This window comes from Sparus aurata, chromosome 18, assembly GCF_900880675.1.
Source record: "Sparus aurata chromosome 18, fSpaAur1.1, whole genome shotgun sequence".
NCBI lineage: Eukaryota > Metazoa > Chordata > Actinopteri > Spariformes > Sparidae > Sparus > Sparus aurata.
Window position 1 is genome coordinate 17,783,420 of NC_044204.1, and position 21,773 is coordinate 17,805,192.

Here is a 21,773-nt window from a genome sequence, read left to right on the forward strand (position 1 = left end):
GCAGAGAGAGAATGAGAGGAGCGGCAGAGGAGGAGGAGGAGGAGGAGGAGGAGGAGGAGGAGGAGGACGGAGTGAGAGAGAAAGAGAGAAAGAGACAGGGGAGAAATAAACACAGGTTTATTAGGAGCGCTGTCCCATAAATTACAAATAAAAGTGGCGTGTTAGTTGACAGTTTATTGTTATTACACTGATTGAGGGACATAAATCAGCTTGGAAACTGTGCCTGTCCAGTGTCTTCCCTTCCTACCTGCTTTGATACACTTCCAGCTGCCCTATAAATAGGTTCTTGGCTGGCTGCAGCATTGAGCAGTCTTTAAAGAGCTAACAGCTCCAGCTTAATATGCACCCGCCAGCCCAAACTACCCATGTGATGTTTATTATGAGATCTGTAGCTCGACGGAATGAGCTAGCCAGCTATAACTCCCTCACACCGGTAACCTCGGGGTCTAGCTAGAGCTCTCCCAATCCATCATTTATCATTCTCTTTTACTCCCCCTCCCCCGATCTCCTCTTCTCTCCTCCCCCCCCCCCCCCCCGCTGCGCTCTCTCCTATTTTCAGTCTGTTTTCTGAAAGTGAGCATAGACTAATTACGGCTTTGCCAAAAAAGAAAAATGTTTGTTTAATGTGTGTGTGTGCGTGCGTCTGCAGACGAAGCCGCTTGGCCCGCGTCTCCTTGCGCGCGTCGTGTCGGTATGTATTCATGAGTGTACGTCAAGCGTCCTGGGACATTAGTTATGAGTGTTTAGGGGGACAGCTCATGCCATATGGTTGCCGCATGGCTCTGTGAACACGGCAAATCCCTCATCCCAAAAGACCAACTCTGTCCAGCTGTATTGACAATGAATGTAACATTAGCCTCGAACCCGCTGTAAGGGACAAAAGGAGTGCAGAATCTGGTAGACAGGCCGTATTGGCCCACAACTCTATTATGCTGCCAAAATGTCAGCAATAATTTAGTATCTGGAAATGTAGCTCACCTGGGAGAATACCACGGTCTTCCCTATTCAAGTGTAAGTATTAGACAGACAAAAGCAACGACAGATTTTATGATCCCTGCCAGATGAAAACTGCAAAAAAGTGAGGCACTGAATCATCTTTTTTTTTTTTTGTGCCTATTGCTGGTATGAAAACTTCCATGTTACTGGTATCTGCACTTCAGCTGCCATTATGTCTGAAACTGTGGCAACATCCTTTTTCCAAATATTGCAGGGAAGCGGTTATGGAGCGAGTCGTCATCAACATTTCCATAATACTGACTCTGTGCACATGCGTTGACATTTTAAGCAATGCAAAAAAAAAAAATTACAAAATATTGGTTTGATCTTTTCACGTTTGTGTCGTATCCACCGATGTTCACTGACACATCACATCAGGTTTTTACGACCGTCTCAGTTGTTAGAAATTCACATTTACAAGATCTATATATTGTTGCAGTGTTGTTGGATTGCGACGGCAAGGACAGGAACAGCTCTCTTAATGGTCTATAAACGTTTCCATGGTGATGTTTTCCCTCATGCCATCTGTCCAGATGAAAAAAAGCTAGTTTGAACACTGCTACAGCGGCAGTTATGAAGTTTCTCTCTGCTCGTGTGCATATATCTGCATATTTGACACAAGTATTTCCAAAATCACCGTGTAAACTCTAAGCTCTTTGAACACATCATCCAAAACACATCACTGCATATTGATCTTCCAACATAGCCGAATCGTCATCCAAAGCAATAATGTCTCCCTTACTTGTGACAAGCCATTACTCACAGATGTATTTCCTGGTTTCACGGAAAACACAACTGAACATTGTCCTCCCTACATTGTTGTTTATTGCTCTGGGCCATCTGGGATGATGCACAGTTCACACTCACAAATAAAATGTGATATTTTTAGCATGTTTTACATGTCTTCCTGTTGAATAACAACAGCTGACACTGTTTGTGTGTCAACTTGTGGTTTGGGAATCTTCTTAACCAGTGGATTTGTCACATTTCTACGCACACGTCTGTAACACACACCACTCTATCCAAACCTTAATAACTGATTTTCTCCTGAGACAGTATATAATATTGCATCGTCCCATATAGACACACAGGCTGCTTGTTATCACCACAGTAAATCACTGGGAGATTTCAAAAGCTAATCAGACTGTGCTGAAACTGACTCCATATGAGACCTGGTAAAATGACAGGAAACGTATTTGTGTCATCACCTGGAGGTGCTGTTTAGTCTAATCTAATGGATGTGGAAAATGAAAGTTATTTTGGTCTGAACCACCTCTGAGTATTAAAAATTACATGCTTAGGGAAAACTGCTGGAACATTTTTAGAGCAGCGCTGCATCGTGTCACTGTAATACACCGGGAGCTTTAAAGTGGTGCCTCAGTTTTCAGCTTGATTCTTCAGCAACTGGGAGTCCTTTGAGTCCATCAAGAAATCCCCCATTAGCTTCTGGCTTTTTTCTGGAGGGAGATGTTTCGAGCGTGTGCTAAAATATATTTTATATGTTTTCTTAAAAATGAAAAAAACAAAAGCCAAAACAAGATTCTTTCACGCTTGAGGCGCTAAACAACTTTAGATCTGACTTGAATATGACTTTGCTGACTTGAGGACTCTGTTTCATTGTAATGAATCACTTGATGCAAGGCATTCAAAAACTGTAAAAGCCCCTGTGAACGATTCTGCCCAAAAAAAGTTTTGATTTCAACAACGCTGCCAGATTCTCTTACACATCACAGTGCGAGGATGCCAGCCACAGGTGTGAATCAAAACACATCCACAGTATTGCCAACTCGGGTTTATTACAAATGCTCGGGCTTGTGCTAAATGTTGCCAGACGTAAGCATAGAAATATTTCATTATAAGATAAAGACCTGTTTGAAAATATTATCAGCAAAATGTCCTTCAAGTACAAGGAAAGTACTCATTATGCAAAACCTTGTTATATTATGGTACTGAGATCAGATTATTACTGAGGGGTTTACATTAAAGCAGCATTTTAATTTTATAGCTGGTAAAGGTGGAAATAAATTGAGCTACGCCACTTTAAGCGTATTTCAAAATGTACTTTATAAATTAATCTTTTCCTGTCCTGTCAAGAGTTTCACTTCCTTTCCACAGATGACACTGAAATGATGGCATGTGCTAATTTGTATATGTGGGATATCACTGTGGGGATTTGCATGCCAAAATCTGTGCTGGGCTTTGTGTGGATCTGATAGAAACTATGTATACAAAGCAAAAACAAGCCAATTAATTTACATATTTCATTTACATTTACATGCCAATTGGCTGCTTTGAAACAACTTGAGCGAACAAGAACAAAGAACGTGCTGGAATAACAAAGATTACTTCAAGGTTACCACTTTCCATTTAAAAATGATAGGGGCACTCCATCACTTTAGCATTGTACTTTCAACCCTCAAACAATTAGCACAATTTTTGGGGGTGCCTGACTTTTCCTTTATTTATTTCCTTTTTTTTTCCCCTACCCTGTTCCATCGGTCAGCATCAGGAGAACCTTAAGTTTAAGTCTGGCTCATTTAAAGTCGCAATTTATCATTGACTCTGTCTGAGAATGGGTGAATGTACCAGAATAATTATAAAAGAGCTGTCAAAAATGTGTTTTTTTATTTATTTTTACTGTGAACTCAGAGTGAACCTCAGGAAGTGGATTTTATCTATTATTATTCATCAAAAAGTCACATCCATTCATTCTGATATCATCATGCATTGGAAAACATCTTATAATCCTGTATTTCCTTTACCAATAAACAGAGAGTAAATAGAAAAGGTTGTTATCATACGAGAGGGCACTGCAAAGAAATATGATATCCTCTGAACATGAACAATAAAAAGTACCTTAGCTACAACCATCGCCCACTGGCCCGGAGGAAGAAGCCTAGTGGGTTTCTTGGAAGAATCATTACAGGTGAACATGATGGCGTAATCACTTCACTGTGGAGCTCCCCGATGTCCAAACAAGACATGTGTGATACCAATGAAAAGCTGAGAAACTCTGCTTTAAATTAGTTTTTTTTTACAGATAGGATCAATGGTTCAAAAGCTGTAAAGGATTTTAGAACAATAACTATTTTGAGCCGCCATTGGCTCTTTGAGTGTTAAGGTACACCCCGTTTGATAACTTTCAACATCTTTCAGACTTACATGTCCCAGTTGTTAATGGAGGCTCCAGGCCAAGATAACCCCGGTGACATCATTATTTCCTCAGACTTTTATAAAGCTCCTTAAGAGCCACAGAAGACATTACATAATGTTTCGCTAAGGCTGAGCAGTAATCTTCAAGAAGAGTAAACTGATCTGTATGTGTGATAAGTGAAATGTATTTTGTTATTTTTCCATTGCAAATTCTATATGTATGGGATGTAGTTAATGCACAGGAACATTTGCGGCAATAGCATAAGATACATAATACTATGACACATGATATAGCAATAATATTGTGCTCAGACTCGCACAATATTTATGTCAATTCCAAACATTCCGACAACGGGGCCGAGTTGAGAAAAATGAAAAAGAGCTTTTCACCCCAAACGGCTCACAAATGCTTTGAAACCAAAATAATAAATCCAAATTATTTCTGCCTCGAAAGTCTCGAATGGATTCTAGTTTATTATTAATTTAGATTTTTTCGAAAAACCCCCAGTTATAACAGCTCTGGGTATGCAGCCGTGTCAGTGTTTGCTGGCAAAGGAGAAGGAGAAAGGGTGTAAAGTGGACAGGAGGGGAGGAGAGTGCGAACGGCTATAGAGGGGCCAGGGGAGAATGTAATCTTGGTGAGGAGGGTGACACAGAGGCCCGGGCAGCCAGATGGTGCTTTAGAAGGCTTAGCGAAGGCAGCTTTGGGTCTCCGCTCCCAAAGATCCATAAACTGACTCGATTCCTCCCGTTGCGCACAGGATGCTCAAATGGCAGAGAAACACTTGCTAAGTCGTTCTTTATCTCTCACCGTTCACACAAAGTCGCATCAAACACACACGCTGTGATGTTGTGTTAAATTGTAGATGTAACCTAAATAGGCCTGGCGATGTAGGGCAGGGGCTGTGCAATTTGGCCGGCATGCCAGGAGTTCAAAAACATCAAATCAACTCTGTGGCGAGCAGATAGAGGCCAGGGGAGGGGCCGTTACGGCTCTAGATGACAGTCGTGACAGTGTCAAACAGCCCCTGCCCCGAGGCTCCTCTGGGACTTAGCCCTCCAGAAAAGACACTTTTGGAAAGTCGCTTATGAGATATTTTTCCTGGAATCATCAGCTTTTTGGTTACATAAGCGAGATATGAGGGAAAGCGTTTTATAGCAGGCGGAGGGAAGATCTGGGGGGATTTACTGGGAAATGTAACAGGTAACAGGTATTTGGAACAGGTATTAAAAATGCATTACTGTAGGTGAGATGGACCTAAAGTAGCACAGACATTAAGTATTTGTGACAATTCAGCCGTTTAAAGCCAAGTCTTACTAATGAAACGAGAGGGGGAACGTAGTGAAAAAAAATGACTCAGGCATAAACACACGCACATTAATAGTCGCCTGTGTAATGAGTTAGCTGTCATGATGGCGCAATTCTCTTTTGGAGGAATATTAACAAGCAGGTATGAAACTGTTTGAACGAAAGATGAATCACGTGCGCAAAAATAATCGTGTTCATGAACGCTCGTCATGCTCATCATGAAAATGCCAGATGTTCGGCTGTACCTGTACACAGCGTTTTAGTAATTGGGCAGAGAAGAATTGAGGCGCTGCCGAGGGAAATGTTCAGAAAAAAAAAAAGAAGAAAGAAAACGGAACAGTTGAAATTTAGCAACAACGCGGGACTGTGTGAGGATGATTAGACGGGAAAAGGGTCAGAAAAGGTGGAAGGTGGTGTTCTTTTTCTTTCTGCTGAAGGGAAAGTTGTGTGGCTTTTTTTGGAGAGCAGGAGGGAGTCTAATCTTTTCTCTTTTTAGAGCTTATTTCAAGCTCTTAATGCATTTTGACAATGCATTAAATGTTTGCTTATTTTTTTTTAAGATCATCCATAATGCAGCATCTGCTCCCTTGGAGAACTGTGTCACACTTAGCACAGGAAAAATCAACGTGTGCCACGCAGGACTCAAGACACAAGATCTTTCACTTTCACGCCTATAAAACAATGGAGCAATCATCCAAAATATTCACAAAATGGCATTCTTTCTCCTGACCGACACAACATTTTGTGCAGCAGTGTGATAGAGGTGGTTGGATTTAGTTCTTCATCTGTTCTCAAGGTTTTGCAATGTGATGACGATAGTGTTTGTGTACTTCCTTCAACTATCCATGTGTTTTGTACAATGTAAAGCCGAATTAATTATCCCATCCCTAGTTAATTATAATATACACCTGCCCAGGGAATAGGTGTAGAAAACAGCAATTGGCGAAATCCTCCGACATCACATCCATCACATCCATCACATCCATCGCTGTTTCATAGGTGCATAATGTAAGAATGGATCACCTTCACACAATTCATACTCCAAACAAATATGGGCCAGCTTAACACAACAGTAACCCTGCACTGCTGATAACTATAGCTGCTGTTAGCTACTTAGCTCAGTTAGCAGTGCAGCTAGCGATTCTAACTTCATGGACCTCTGTCACGCCAAACGTCACACTCACATAATTTAAGTACATTTTTGATTATGATTTGAATATAAATATGTCTCGTGAAATCTCCTGAAAAGGTTTTGGGCTGCAAGTGCATCATTCCGAGGGGATTTTCACCCTTAAAATGCTTCATTTTGGTAGGCGGTAAATTAAACCTTTCATTCATCCTCCTTCATATAGACCTTGTAGTTGCAGTGAAATACTCCATTCATTTTTGGGCAAGTCATTTTCAGAGAATTTTGCATTTCTTTTTTCTGCCATTTCGTATGGGGATAATGATTTTTCTTTTTATGTGCAATGTCCCTGTTCAACTGAAGGTAGATGAAAAATGAAACAGTTTATTGTATGAAAATGATTAAATAGCTGCATCAAAGAAAATGACAGCTATTGCGAGAACATTTTCTCAAAACCTGTTGTTCTGTCCACTCATTCAGTGGCGGTTTTTTAACAGCTCTTCATCCCACGTAGAAGAATGGCTGTATTGTCGCCATTTTGTGTCACATTCTGCCTCTCTGTCCCTTCCTACAGCCGCGTTCACACTTCCTCAAACCACTCCTGTTCTGTTCTTCCCTCATAAATCCTGCAGATATTTAACAAGCCTGTTTTCATTCACCCCTCGACAGCTTATCCCAGACGCGATGTTGGCTTTGACCCGTTTTGCTTCAAAGCTTGTGTAACCTGACCTTTAACCTGTGTCAATACCTGCCTACCTGGACCTGCCTGTTAGCCTTCCGAATCATAAATAATTGAAATCATTCTGTCTGCCTGACTGTCTTGAGTCTTTTCCCTGTTGCCACTCTCCATCATTGTTGTGACAGTTTACTTAAATTTGCAATAAATTGTGCATAATTCATAGATATTTAGGCAATCGTTTCTGCAGCCAAAAGAACACACACAGAATGTATAGCTTCCTTAATAAGAAGAGACCACCGGGTTTGGTGTGTGGCAGACCATAAAAACATGAGCCACAATGATATTAAAGCCTGATATTTAACCAGGTTTTCTCCTCGTCTTCCCTCCCTGTGTTTGCTCACGCCCCCTTTCTCCTCCACTCTCTCTCTACATTATTGTGCCCGGCGCTCTAGTGCCGAGTTAATTTCACTTATTACAGGAAAGCCGTATAAAATCCATAGAGCCTGACCTCAACAATATCAAACCTGCCTGTCTGACAGAGGCATGTGATCGCTTTAGAGAACATTTAACGCTATTGTTGGACCAAGCCCAGCGAAAAAAAAAAAGAAAAAAAACACATCATCCGCCCCACTCTAAAAATAAAAGCTTAATAATTTCCCCCAGGATAGCTTTTCATCTATCTCGCTTCTTAATTGACTTGCATTAAATTGCCGCAAAGTTTATTCCACTGCTGTGCTTCGATGAAATAAATAATTAACCCTATAAAAAGGTCAGACAACTGAAATTAGAACTCACTGGTTTTGGTTCTTTTTTTCCTGTGGTAATGAGATGGGATCCTGCCCTCGCTGACCATCTGACGCTCTGTAACAATTTGTCTTTGTCTTAACAGAGTTCCTGACCAGAGATAACACATTATCTCATCAGACATTATAAGTTCCAAAATGACTCCTTTCATTGGTTGGCTGCTGATGAAAGTTGGTGTGAATGATGGTAATATCGATAACAACAATAGCCTATGTATGATAACAGGGACTAATATTGCTAATGATCATGGGGACGATGGTGACGTTGATGAGGATAATCTCTACTCATTATAGCGATGGTGCCTGTGATGAAAATAGAAAGATAATGGCGATAACATCGGTAATAACAGTGGTAACAATGATGATGAAAACAGCAGCGATGGCGACAGAAACATCAGTAATTACGTTGATGACTGTGGGCTCTGAGACAGCAATTAGAATAAAAACAGCCATTGATTCATCTGTGCAGACGCAGGGATAAACGGTGGGATCTCCATTTAACAAAGTGACACAATCATGTTGTCCAATTAAAAGCAAGAAAATACAAATGAAGAAACTGAATGCTCTAAGAGCTTTTCCCTCTCATACAGAACCCAGTCGATTTTCATACAGAGCCTGATAATTAGCAGTCATGCATCATCTGACTTTTTCGTACCAGAGGACAGACTCGGTGTGCATGCAGCTCTGTGTGTCTATCGGTACGCGCGCATATGCATCTACATAAACGTGTGTATTTATATACATATTTGTGTAATTGCTTGTTTGTAACCCGTCTTCAAAAACAACTCCGGAGCAGCCCCACAATCATGTTTAGGCTGCAGGTGATTCTGAAAGTTGCATTTCCCTGGAGAGGGCGTGGAACCTCCTGAGTCTAGCTCCTCTGCTCTACAGCGAGAGGCTTACCATCACTCAAACACTTCACTGCAGGGGCCTGCGCTCAAATTACATTTTCAGAAGAGCACCCTCCTTCGGTGTTGCGCTATTTAAATGATCTGTTTAAAACTTGTAATTAATCAGCCGATGTTTCGCCGACATGATCTACCCGACCAAACTTTTGATGTTAATGAATTTTGGCTGCTTTGCTGTGGAGGCCGCTGCAGGTTTCGCCTGGGTGTAGCCTTTAGTGGGATAGCAGCTAGATGAGCTCAGCTCATCTCTCCTGAGAGCACAGCAGTGTCCTGATCCCTCCTGACCTTGTCAGAGCTGCAGGGTGCACGGTCATTGCCACCTGCCACGGAGCTGTGCAGTTGTTTGTGTGTGTGTGTGTGTGTGTGTGTGTGTGTGTGTGTGTGTGCAATGACGCATGTCATAGGTCCATGTGTGTGCATACATGCATGCATTAAAAATGCACTATGATTGTCCAACAAAGCATTTGAGCATGCTCAGTGTTGGTGTGATATCATATGAGTTATTAGCCTTGGTAGGAATTTGCATCACCAGGAAGAGGGCGTGACAAGGTGTTTGAGACTCAGGAGGTGAAACGCCACAATGGCCATTACGGTGATTAGTGCGCACATTCATCTTTTACAAGGCTCATGATTCTCTCCCTCCTTCCCCCTCGCTCCTTCTCCGATATATGAACACACACTGCATCTCCCTCCATCCCAAAACAATCTCAACAAGCACACAGAGTATGGCGGAGCTTCGCTTGCACACACATGCATACACTATATTTCCTCTGACTCCAACACTAAAACACGAGAAAATGCCTGGGCCTGACAGCAAACAAACCAACATGAAGAGATTCCTGGCAGGCTAAAGAGAGAGTAGAATCAAAGCTACAAGAATGCACCACCAGCAGCCCATTTTTTCACTGAGGGAGAGAGAGGGAGAGAGTATGCGCAGTGTTGTAGCAGACCTGAGCTGCTGGTAATTAGAATGGGCTCTGAGGAGAGACAGGCAGTGGAATGAATGCAAATGAATTCACTGGCTCCGGCACTGGGCTCCACAACCTCACTTTTTATATAGCATGCCTTACCGACATGAAGCCACTGGCACAAACAGAGCAGGGATACACTGTAAACACTGAGTGACATGACTGCGGACGCGCACGTGCCATCACGCGAGCACAAACATACGCGTGCAAGCGTGCGCAAATAAAATGTGAATCTGCAGGCCTGAAACAAAATATGAAGCCCACAGTGCACAAGGATGCACGCACAGATACAAAACACATACACATGCATCGTACTAATCCCTGCAAATGCCAGTGTGTTGCTTATGAAAAGAGAGAGCGGGTGAAAACGCTCGTTCCAAGCGAACATCCACAGTACGTCCCACAGCGGAATAAACAAACCCTTCTTAATTGGTGTCGATTTGGAATGAAGTGATGATTCATCATGCAGAACTCCCCAGTAGAGTATTGGAAACCCAATCATTTCTAATCCATATGACCTTGACGGAGGGCCAGAGTTAGACTCTAACTCTTTCAACATGCATTGTCCGACAGACAAAGTCAGGGCATTGTAACTGACTTTACAACTCGTTGGAACTCTAATCCACCAAAGTCAGATCACTTCACTGATTACTCCATCTCAGCCAGCGGCAAATCTTTATGAAGCACTCAATTCTCCACAGCAGCCATAAATCAGGGTACTATAAGCTTTCCGTCTCGATGATGGCACACCAGAGACACCATTTCCATACCACGCTGCTCCAGTCAATAATTCCTATTCCCATTACATCTACCACCGATGCTCTCGACTTAAAGAAGTCCACTGGTACCACCTTGGCTCACCTCCTGTTCCCTGGTGGTTTGCCATGTGAAACTTTGATCGGCAACTCTGTGGCTCCTCTCAAGGAGAAGCAGGTCGTCTGTGAAGGGGTCCTGCTCTTTACCAGCTAGTGCTGTAAATGAGTCTAATTAACACATCTCCCTTCGTATCCTAACCAGGCATCAGGGGCCAACTAGAGTCTTATCATAGAGTAGATTATGCGTGTAATGTCCCCTTCGAGATTACAGTATGGAAAGCGAAGCATTCAGAGACGGGCGTACATATATGCACTGCGCGCGGGAGGACAGGTCTGTGTGAATACGGGAAGGCGGGGGGAACAGGAGAAAGGGTGAGGGGCTGCTTGGTATTCCGACTGGAACATATAATAGATGGTGGAGGGAGATAGAGATACAAAGAGCGTGCGGAAGAGAGAGGGAGAGAACAAGAGGAAAGAGATGTGTCTTCAGCACCACCTGCAGCCTCGACTGGCGGCCATCTTGCGGTCAATGAGGTGAGCGCAGCCACCGCCCCCGGGTCAGCATTAACACAGACCAATGACAAGTCGGCACTTGCCCTCTATTGCAACAACACCTTGCCGTTCCACTCCACCGACCGCACCTATCACACCGATCACATCGCGCACACACGCATACGCTTTTCGCACCCTTCCAGTGCTCGCCGTCTGTCTCTCCTTTTTCCCTCTCTCTTTAAAAATCGCGCACGCACACACTCACGCGCGCACACACACCGGGAGAAGCTTAACAAATGTGGGAACAGATGCCCCACATCAGACTGCAGTTGCCCTCTGCTCCCCGCTCGCCTCCAGAGAGACAGAGGAGTACCGTTAACGAAGATAAGACACCGCAGTCCTCTGCTGTCTCGACACATGCCGACGGTGAACACACACTCACACACACATGCTCGCACATTTTTGAGTTATTTATTAATGTCCATATCAGTGCAAAGCTGTAGCGATGCGATCAGAATATCTGTATGAACTGCCGCATGTGCTCACCCCTCCTCCCGACCACATCGCCTGTCTTTCAGCAAAAACACTTATGGCCAATACATCTTTATTCTTCCTCTTTCCCTCCATTAAGGCACACCACTCACTTATTAAACTCAATTAGCTTCTTTGATAGGTGTAGAGGAAAACAAGACAGTTAGTCACCCGCCTGTACTTACACATTTAGCTGAGGCTGAAAACACACTTTTTTGCCGGTCAAGGTAAAGGTGTGCATGTCTCTCCCTTGCAGACAGTTTGCTATTTATCCAATACAAAAATTACACAGTTAAATTTGATACAACACTACACTACTACAATACAAAGGTAACTCAATATGATTTGATTCGGCTGTGATTTATTATTGATTTGGCCCAGATTCGAATTGAATTGAAAAGGTTTTAATTGTGATAAGGAAAAAAAAAAAGATTGATATTTATTCATTTTTTGTGCAAGTACAGGATCAGAAATGAGGTCTACTGCCACACTATAGTAACTGAGGAAGTGATACAATGTGCTCCTCTCAGCTAGCCCCAAAGAAGATTTCTCTTAAATGCAATCAACTAAGTGCCGTTCACCCCAGTTTCCAAATTATCAAAATGTATATTTTAGACAACACTATGCTTGCGGATTCAGTTATTTCATTTAACCAGGAGGCTTTGGTGCTATTGATACAATATTAGCTTGACTGCTGCTGTCTGTAACTTAACTTCCTGCCTTTGTATTTTCCCGCTCTTTTCTCAGTGCGCACCTTTGTTTGATTTGTTCATTTGCCTTTGTGCGTTTAAGTCTGTCTTTTCCCCTCACTTTTTAGGTATACGTACCGTGGTGTCATTTCAAGCAAGGCCACACACCCCTTTCTCAGCTTGACCAACGCCACTCTTGAGCCGTATGCAAAGGGATTTTAAACCGATGGCAGCTCATTTCGAAACTTTCTCTTAAATTACAAAAACAGCTAAATGTGTTTTTGAAGACATTCAAGGAGAGATCTAAGCCATGTAGTTGCAGAATCTGTTTTCATCTTAACTTGACATATTTTAGTTCGTACAATTTTTTAAAGTGTTTTATAGGTCTTCTTGAGTTTCCAGAGGCATTGTGTTCTGCTGGATGTTTTTGTTCCTTGAATTTTGCAATTTTGATCTTTGAACATTATTTACTTATTTTACAGACTTCAGATGTAAAAAAAAACAAAACACATATTTAAGGAAGCTGATATGTAGGAAGATGATTGCTCATAGACACTGCATGATCAGAAAAATGTAGCAGCTAGCAGTTGAGGGGAGGGGCACGCATCTTTGGAGACAGGACCGTGTGTATTTGATTTCTGAATAAAGTGTGAAAATGTAGAGATATCTCCGATTGTTGCATAATTTTTTCCCCCCAATATGAAACGGTTATTTCTGAAACATATTCTAACAAAGGTAAATTGGGAATATTCATACACAACAGTTCAGACCATGTTTATTTAAATAGAGCTTCATATGTGCACGCTTTGATGCACAGGACGGTTGGTGCATGGTATTAAAGTCTGTGACATTTAGGGAATACTATATATAGAGTGAAGTCTATTGAGGAGAACTGGCTGGCCACAGGGTCAGCCAGGAGATCAGATTAAATAAACATCAGTGAGACAGAAACACACTGAGACCCACACACACACACACACACACAGATAAACAGGAAATGGTAGCTCATGAGGTTGATGTTTTTGGCCACAAATTGAGCGGCAGCTTTTCATCTGATCGTTGGTGGATCAGACATGTAATCACTTAGCTCTCCAGACGAGGGACCGGCACTGAGGATATGGAGATGGATCAAAGGGTTTAGGGTTGACGCTCTCTGCGTTGAACTGACTGACATCAATCTATCATCTCATATGGTGTCTGCTCTGTATCTGACATGGCCCCGGATTTCCCTTAGGTTTCCCGAATTACATGATTAAAGATCTGTCAGCATATGAAAAGCTAACCCCTGGGCTGACAAGAGTGCAGTGGCCCGCTGACCATAAGACCCTTTCACGACGGCCTCACTCTTAAAATACCTCAACAGACTGCGGGGCACAGGAAGGCCTTACTCTGCAAACTTGTCAAGAATATGCGGACGTGTCTCAATGTAATATGCAAATGCAAGATTAAACCATGCATAGAAATCTGAAATTGGTGGATCGGTCAATAGTCAGTCGATACGGAACGATAGCCAAGTGTGCACTTAATCATGGCCAGGTAGCGGGATGTTTAGATAGCCATTAGCTAACAACACTTAATGACTATTCAGAAGCCACTTACAGGACACACACTTCCAGACACTTACAACCATTAGCAGCCATTAACATTTATGTATAATCATGTGGAATTATGTGCGAGGGAGCCTCATCAGCAGCAGCAACAGGCAGCATGGAGAAAATTTAAAGTCCGTCTACGAGATGATGACAATTCTGCAGCAGAGGAGCACAGGGCATATTACAGGTGTGTACACAACGCATGCAAACACCAGTGTGTCTCCATCTTACATACACACAAGCGCACACTGTAACGGACACAACTGCTGTAACCGACAATCCACAGCATGGGGAGACACAAAAAGTATATGTATGTAAGTCCACATTTTCATACCAAGCAACTACAGTGAAAAATATGACACTACTGCAATCCGCCTCACCTGTATCTCCTTCGCTTCTACAACTGTGACTAAAAGGGCCACTAACCTCTGACACTTGAAACGTAAAAAGAAAAAAGACACAACAACCAGGAAAGACTCTCAGTGACCCCTTCTAAAAGGGTCAGCTGCTCAGGGCTATAAAATCTTAAAAAGCAAAAGATAATATTCTGCCTTAGTGATGACTGTGGAGACAGCGACGAATGGCGAGAGAGGGGGAGCTGAGACAGGACCCCGGCCTTAATGTAGTTTGTAATTGTAAGTGTTGGTCTTTAATAAAAGCCCAGAGTATTTGGTCAGGCTAATAGACTGGGCTCTCTAAATCCTGCCTGCCATGCATTATTCAACAGCCATTAGCTATCGCCTCATCTGGGAGGCTTTATGAGTCCCATCATCAGCCGGGACTCAGGCGAAGCACACCAGAGGTGTGTGAGGAGGGGGCGAGGAGGGGATTAGCTGGGGAGAGAAGGAGAGAAAGGAGGAGATGCAAATACAGGTAGGGAGGGGAAGAGAGGGAGAGTTAAAGAGGATTCCGCGGCGAAAAGAATCAAAGAGGAAAGCTGACGAAAGATGGGCACGATGTGGCATAGGTGAGGGCCTGTGATATGGAAATGACTAGAGGGAGATGAAGAAATGGCTGGATGAAAGCCAGAGGTCACGTGGTAGACATATGAAAACGGGAAGATGTTGATGCACGGAAATGAGCGCAGGGGCGACCCGGTGGAAGGTGTGGGAGTCAAGCCCGGGGTCAGAGCGAGGCTGCGGAGAGCAACGGAGAATGAAAGAAAGATGCCAGGCCGGAGTGGCATTTTTCTGTCGGCCAGGAACATAAATGTCAGATGCGTCCTCCCTCTCCCCTCTCAACCTTTTTCTTCTTTCAATCTCCCTCACCTTCCCTCTCAACCTCCCCCTGCTCCTTCCACTCCACCTCCTGCTGCCCTTCTCAATCTGCCCACCTCTCCCTCGCCTCTCTCTGTCTCCCCAGAGTAGTGCCAGTGGTAATTTTGCTTTCAGAGACGCGAGAAGGCCATGGAACACATGGAGATGCAGGCTGCTCAGTTACCATGGTATCACTAGCCAACAGGAATGGCGCCAAGTCCGGGACGCGTATGTGCATTTGTGTGTGCATGGGTGTGTACGGGTGTGGGTGTGAGCGCGCGCTCTTGAGTGCATCTACACGTCTGGGTAATGGGTGTTTAGCGGGCCTGCCAGACTTGTCCCAGCCACTGCTCTCCCAGACTACCAGGTTCTCCTGACCCTCTGCGGCAGCCCAAGGACACACTCCTGTCTCTCTAATTAAAACACAACCCTGACACACACACACACACACACACACACACACACACACACACACACACTGCACACTCGCGCACCACACACACACTCACACCCTGCAGGTCTGCAGCTTAAAATAACCTTAAAAGGAACAAGCAGAGCCATCATCCCCTGCACTCAACACCTCTTCAAAATCCACTCAGTGTTTTCTCACCAGGCAGCTCCCAGGCAGACTCTGCCTCAATCCGCAGGAAGATTCGCGACAACAAACAGCATCTTCAAATGCAGCACTCGTTTATTAGGGGAGTCATCAAAAGAGCTGCATGTATTATTGCAAGGTCTCCCTGCAACAATTGCACTGCAGCACCGTCACTCCGCGCTTGAAAATAATTGTGTGCCGAAGTGTAACCATCAGAAAAACCACAAAGAGGCTTCTGGAAAAACTGTCAGTGTGGCTGTGGTCTGAGAAGCAGCCAGTTATTTCAGAGGCACAGTGGCCAATGCATAAAATATCACTGCATATATGAGTCGCACTATTTTCAGATTGTAAGGCGTTTGTCGGATTATACCTCGCAATCCTCCGAGGAATCGGCCATTTCTAACCATTCCAACCACAATTAAGCCTTTTGTGTTTGCAAATAGCCCACACATCTGAGTCCATTCTCTTTTGTTGGCAGCACACAACATTAACTTTAATGTTGTGTTTTCTCATAATGCTAAGACACAGTATGTTTTTCTATTTAAGGCACAAAGATCACCCTTAGCCGCGCATGCTCGCTGTGTTGTGTGCACTGCTTCCAGGAAGGAAACCAAGATGTGCGCGGGCATCACACGTGATGCGCAGCATTGAGACAGCCTCTTCACTTCATCTCCAACAGACAATTTAGCATGTTTACTTCCTCGTTAAGCGCATGAGAGACCCTGATGGAGAAATCCGGGGGGGGGCGATGGCGTTCTGTCACTGCGGGTTACCACTGCAGCATGATTTAATGGAACTGTCTGTCAGAAGGCCGAACAACAGCCTGTCAGCCAACAAGCGGAGGTAACATACACACATACACACTCACGAGCACAGTCAAAAACACAATGGAGACAGACTGTCAGAAATTCTCCCCCATCTCTCTCTCTTACTCCCTCACACACACAGACAGACAGACACACACACAGACGCATAAAATAAAAAAACAAAAGCACATATGTCCAAAAAGGTTCTGGCAAGAGCTGAGACAGGCGGAGATGAACACAGAAGCGCTCCGAGCACATTCAGAGAAATCAACGGTTAGAAAAACACACATCACCGGCAGCCCCCCTACCAAGTGAGGGGATGAGTGCCAGGAAAACGCTCGCTGCATCAAGAGGCACAGGTGTTATCAGAGCGGCTTGCAGGAGATCCCGCCAAACAAAGTACCACTGCCATCTCGGCAGAAGTAGCAGCATGGAAATCGACGCAAACAAATGTAATGAAAGGTTCACAAAGTATTTAGCAGATTAGGCGGACAACTCCATACATGATGGGGGCCCAAATCCAAAGCTCATTACATGTGGCACCGCATTAGGAGCTCACACATGCCTCTGTGCAGCCCTATCCCCCAGCTCTGGGCTGATTTCTATCCCCCGCTACCCGGTGAATAAGGCAGAGAGCAATCACATCAGCCCGACACTGGGCATCTGCTATAAAACCTTTTCAGTATTGTATATCTCCACCATCATCCCAAACTGGCAGGACAGAGAGCTCTGATTAGCATCAAAGCCTTTGATTGCCCCACTCAACAATCAGTGCTGCTCTCCTGTATGATGCCTGCTGTGATGCATAAAAGTGTGTGTGTGTGTGTGTGTGTGTGTGTGTGTGTGTGTGTGTGTGTGTGTATGCACGCACTTTGGCGTGTGTGTGTGAGACAGAGAGGAGAAATCATGAAAAAAGAAATCCAACATTTGTGTCAAAAATTGCCCCTGAATATGCAAGAACATTTGTGCATTTGCTTGCATAAAAAAAACAACACATCCGCATTAGACCCCAATGTCTCCAGATGAACCGTATTGGTCCTCTAACAACGGCGGTCTCTGAAGCCCATCTTTTGATGTTGCACACTGCAGCACCATCCTCTGGTCTGGACAATTCACTGAAAATAGGCTGCTTCTTTAAAGATACCTCTCACTGCGGCTAAATATGATTAGCTTCAGAGGACATTGTAGCTCTCTCCACAGCTAATACATTTAGTATGGATTGTCTGAGGGCTAAGGATACAGCGAGCGGTGGGATCAATATTCTAAGTCAGAGTCTGTCTGGAGAAGAGGAACCATGCTGGGAGATGGTTAACTGTGCTGAAGCAGCGATGCTGTCTGGAAGCACCGAATGCCAGGAATCCCACAATATTGAACACTTCTTCAAAAGGCAATGCTTAATGCTCAAGCTGGGTGCTGGTTTATGTTGAGTGTCTACATCAGGCGAGGAGCTTGTTGAAGATTTGTTGTGGATATCTCTGAGGATGAGAGATTATATAAGGCAAATCTAGATGATTCCTTATAGTCTATAGTGCACCACTCAAGCCCAAAACCCCCACAGAGCCTTGCCTCCATAGGGCAGATGTCAAAGTGGTGCTCTAAATAGAGAATAGGGTGTCCTTTGAGATAGAGGGGGAAAAGGACCCAGATTTAAGTGGCTTCATTTGCATGCGCGTATCCCTCACTTAAGCCCATTTGAATCGCACACACGAGCAGCCGCAGACACAAACGGACATGCGCGCAGCTCACACGAATTCCCAGGCACGCCAGTACACACACTTAGCACAGACACATTCTTCCCCTTTTTTTCTTAGAGTCAGAGGACATTAGCACTGCATCTATTTCTGGAGGCCCATTAAGGCCGTAAAACATTTAAGATCCACACAGAGTGATTCCAACTGTCAGAATGACCCGTTCTTTCCCCATTTCTCCTGCTCATGTAAAAAAAGCTGACACGAAGCTTGTGACAGAAACATGTATTTGGTGCCGTTCCGGATTCGGCTGAGTGGGCTGGCACGCTGGCTGGATGGGGCTGGGTGGGGTGGGGTGGGAGGAAGTGGGGTTGAGAAGAGTTAGGTGGTGGAGGGGGGGGCGGGGGGGGGGGGGGGGGGTGCAGTCGTTCGCCCGCCAAATGGGTCCATTTTGCTGAAATGTGAAGCCTGCACTTTCCTGACACGCTATAATAAATCTATCAATTGTGTGTGGGTGTGTATGTGCGTGTGTCTTATGTGTGTGCGCGCCATGCATGAAGAGGAAATTGGTGGCATATAAACAGGAAATATCCCCTTCCCTTCCCCTCTATAGATGTGACAGTCACAGTAACAGCCAACAGCTCGACTCACCGTAACACAAGGTGGCATATGCCTTATAATGGAAATGCATTGTACCAGGGAGGGACAAATATACACGCACAAGGGCACACATGTATCCATACACACACACACACACACACACACAGGCACATAGAAGCTAATGCGGGATGAGTAGACAACCTTGTTTGCCTCCCATCTCAAATCTATACATAAATATATCATTTGCAGTCCAGTGAGGGCTAAATCCATGAAAGCAGCAATGCTAGGCTACTTTAATGTGAAATGACAGGCTTCTAGGCAGCTCTTAGAAGCCTAACAAGCCTGAATAGTCTCTATTTCAAGAGGGAGAGTGAAGAATGCTAGCAGAATGTTAGCTTTGCTATATATAGTTCATTATTGCGCACAACCCTGAACACCCCCTCAGTATGTTTCATCCACCATCCGGTCGCACATTAGAACTTGTTGAAAAAAAAGCCCTTTGCTTTGGCAGAGGCTTTGGGTCGTTTGCAAAGCAATTACTTATTGCTTTAATGCATTTGTACACTAATAGTTACATTAAGTTTGCATGTCTGTGATCCTCGAGTCTCTAAATGCTTTGTGATAAATGAATCATCGGTTTCAGCTCCTACATAAAAGTAAATGAGAGAAGGATTTTCAGTTTGTAATTTTACAACTTTGTGAAAGTTCATAAAGTGCATTAAATGAGTTTTGTTTTTTTTTACCTTTAATGACCAGGTCGTTTAAAAAAAAATACCATTCACACGATGGATTGTGCAAAATAAATGGCAATGATAGTTAAATCACAATCAAACAGAGAAAACAAAGAAATATAAAGGTCAAACATTACTGCACATCAAACGGTGGACGTATACAGTCGAAACTGAACCTGTATTTTATGGTAACATTACAGAAAATGTCAATATCAATAATATAAATAATACAATCGCAATAAAATTTCTTTCGAAGAAGAATTAATGTAATGTGCAACCTATAAATATAGATACAGAATTTACAAGGACTCTTTGCTTCTGTCTTCACCTAAAGAAGACTTCTCATCCTCAATTTCAGGTTCATCCATTGATTTTGATTTACTACTAGAATATGTTTACAGGCTTTAATGCTCACACACGCCTGAGCCAGCACCGCTAACAACAACGGAGTAGCTGTGCTGAATCAATTCTTGTGTGCCATACTAGCCGCTCTGCATGAACTATGCAAATGTGTCACATGGTGATGTAATTTGATGTCACAAAGTCACAGAATTGAAGGCGGGACTACTGATGATGAGTTTCAGGAGTGTTCTGTGGGAGAGAGGAGCTCCTGTTGGTGCAGACTATTAACTTTCATCTTTTACATGCACAATAACCTACTGTATATAAGCATACGGTTTCCTTTAAAGACATTAGTGTGTAGGTGGTGTAGAATTTGTACGATTTGTGTAATCTTTCTTATTTCTGAGCTGACCAAATGGAAGATCAATACAACACAGTTAAATGCATATGAGGTGTAAGACTTCTGCTTTAAGGCAGAGCTGTGAGCTGTATCAGCTGTACCATGTTCCCGACATGCTCCACTGGTGAACACTTCAGACGGCGACATCAGCTAGACAGTTAAACTGGAGCTGCCTCTTATTCATTTAAGGGATTTATAGCGGCATTAGGAGTTAAATAATTAGGACAATGATTCGGCTGAACTTTAAAAGCCCTTTGCTTCATGTTATCCATTCTGTCCAGCACTTTTACTCTCTTTAATTAATATCTCAAGGCCATGCAGAATAAGGCATTCTATACCATGCGAAGCTTTGATGCGTATCTACTGTATATTTCCCAAGTAAACTTTATCCACCCATTATTTCTACAGTATTTTTCTGCTGGACAAGATATTATCTCTGAGGAGTTCAGCCTATGCTTTGGCCAACATTGACCCACACCTCGGTCTCTCCTCATATCTCCTCATGACTGCCTTCCACTCGCAGAAAAAAGAACTGGAGCACAAAAGCTTCTCCCGGGGGCAGTGCACTGTACAGCTACAATACTTTACTTTTTCCTGTGAGTCAATGTTTGTACCTTCAAAGGTACAATTGTGTACCCAGGTGAATAACACAAACTTTATGAAAAACATGTAGAATTAGGCAAAAGCGAAAGATATTAGGGTGATCCCCTTTTTCCAATTTTCATTGGACATTTTCCCCATTGACTTTGGGAGGGTGTTGACAAACCGTGCGCTTCTCATTGATATGCTGCTTCTTTTAATCATGCCAGTGAGAGTACTCTCCCCAACCCCACCGTTCAGGTGACCCTATAGCTGGAGTTGCTGACAGAAACTCTCCTTTATGCTTGATGGTGCGTTCAACCAAGCCAGTAGCACTTCAGCCGCCTTTGTGGGCAAGTGCTTTATGCTTCCGTGCATGTCACTACAGGTAGGAGGAAATATTGATCTTAGATGCATCGTGATTCTCTCTTGAAATATTAAGCCCTGCTTCAGGAAAATTGATGTTCAAGACATTTAAAAGACATTGTCAACAATAAGATTTCCTGTCATGTTTTTGTACAACTGGGTCAATCCTTTCTCAAACTGTGACAGAAGTAAGACACGTGCTGTTTACTTTCTAAGCTAGGCTACTGTGTTAGCCTTGCTGTGTGTCAAAAGTCTAGTAGTCATGTACTTAGGTTTGCACCACTTAGAAATGCATTAAAGTTTAAGATTTAGGTTGTAGCAACATAACCAGTTTGGAGGCGAACGTCTG

The 21,773-nt window shown here is 43.5% G+C and overlaps 1 protein-coding gene across 1 annotated transcript in view; it reads right to left on the bottom strand.

Annotated features, from left to right (window-relative positions):
- tenm1 (teneurin transmembrane protein 1) overlaps window positions 1-21,773 on the bottom strand; it is a 207,813-nt gene that overhangs the window by 150,831 nt on the left and 35,209 nt on the right. The window lies entirely within an intron of this gene.